The 1,769-nt window shown below is 24.4% G+C and overlaps 1 long non-coding RNA gene across 1 annotated transcript; it reads left to right on the forward strand.

Annotated features, from left to right (window-relative positions):
• The first annotated feature begins 29 nt into the window (after positions 1–29).
• Positions 30–907, forward strand: LOC111688649. The gene is made up of 3 exons (XR_006941530.1): positions 30–188; positions 258–418; positions 479–907. It is a non-coding gene; the product is annotated as an uncharacterized LOC111688649 (long non-coding RNA).
• The last annotated feature ends 862 nt before the right edge of the window (positions 908–1,769 follow it).

A 1,769-nucleotide genomic window follows, 5' to 3' on the forward strand; every position in this document is an offset into this window, starting at 1 on the left:
TTTCTTTACAAAAAATAAAAATTTTATAAAAAGTAAAAATTGTAAAAATATACTCATGGTGTAGGGTATCATATGGTCGGCCATGCCCGACTATACTTTCCTACTTGTCACAAATAGAAAAATGTAAATCTGCAGCAAGTATTTTTAAAATTTGGCCAGAATACACTAATGCCAATGGGATTCGTATGGTATGAACAAATATGAAATAAGTTAATATGTACATAAGTACATAGTATTTTAATATTTTTACATTTCAGTTTGACATTGACTTCACTATTAAGTATCCAAACTGTGAAAATATTCACGAAAACTGGGCTTTAAAATCTAATAAAATTGAGACTTTATTGAAGAAGAAGATTTCAAGGAAAAAGCTTAAATGGATTCAATTTAAATTCTTTAAATGAAGATACTAGAGAGAGTAAGTATAATTTAATAATGTTAATATGTAAATTTAATAATAAAACTTTTTTCAACTTAGATACCCGGGATATTATATTGCTAATGAATCTTCATCAGTTGCTGTTATCACCAAATAAATGTGGAGGAAAACAATCCAGAAAATTTAGTGTTGAAGATTCCTTGGGAGCATTTGCTATTTTTGGAAAAACTAACGAAGAAGTTGAAGATAAACTCCGCCATATAAGTGAGTCAAAACAGTTCCTACAACCACGTATCTTAATTATAGGTGATATAAATATGATTAAGAGTATTTTCGTTTATGTTGACGGTTTTCGTTTTAAAACGATGTACATAATACATGCAGTTGATATATGCTTTAAAATATTTTTCGTTTTTAATTTAAAATATCCGGAAGAAGCCAATCTTTTCTGGATTTTTATTGAACACTTTTTTTATAAATTAAAACATTCTAAAGCTAACATTAAAGTTTCAACATTGTGTAATGAATTAAATGAATAATTATATATTTTTATGTACTATTTATATTTTCGATTAATGTAATTATTTACATATATGAAATAAGAATTCAATTTATGTTAATTTTATTTAATTCTGAATTTATTTATTTTCTTTATAATTATTATTACTATTATAATTATTATATGTAATAAAAAATTAAAATATTAAATTATTCATACAAAGTATGAAAGCATTCATAAAATTATATTAATTATATGTATGTATGAAAAACAAATATGTAATAAATTTATGTAATGTGGCACGTGTACAAATAGAAATATCAATTGTTATTGTAATTGAAGTAAGAAATAGGATATACGATGTGTCAATTAGGTTTTTGTATTAAAAAACATTTGTTGATGCAATTTATTTTGTTTTTTTTTTTCATAAAAATTTACAGGTCAATAATATTTTGAATTTTTTGAATTCCAGTTTTTTAAATTGGGTTTTTTTACATTTTTTGGATTTAATTATGTTTCCTTTATATTCCTTAATACGCAATAAGTCACCAATGTGTTGATCATTTTTTTTTGGCTATTTAAAGGAAGATTGTTGCAATTATTTGCTGTTGTTTCATTAATTATAAATTTTAAGAAAAACTCTGCTTTTAATTGCAACAACTTTACTTTTCTGCCATGTCCCCTAAGGTCATTTAAGGGTCCATGGCAAGTTTCATAATGCCTTTTCAAAAAAAATAAAGCTTTTCTACATATAATTTTATAACATACGACGCATTGTGCCTTACCGTCCATGTTTTCTATAAAAAAGAAATCATTTTCCCAATTTATATCAAACATTTTGCTAGGTGTAATAAAAGAGAAAAAATCATAAGCATAAAAAAATCCGCAACG

Source organism: Lucilia cuprina, unplaced genomic scaffold (genome assembly GCF_022045245.1).
Source record: "Lucilia cuprina isolate Lc7/37 unplaced genomic scaffold, ASM2204524v1 Scaffold_3366, whole genome shotgun sequence".
Classification (NCBI taxonomy): Eukaryota; Metazoa; Arthropoda; class Insecta; order Diptera; family Calliphoridae; genus Lucilia; species Lucilia cuprina.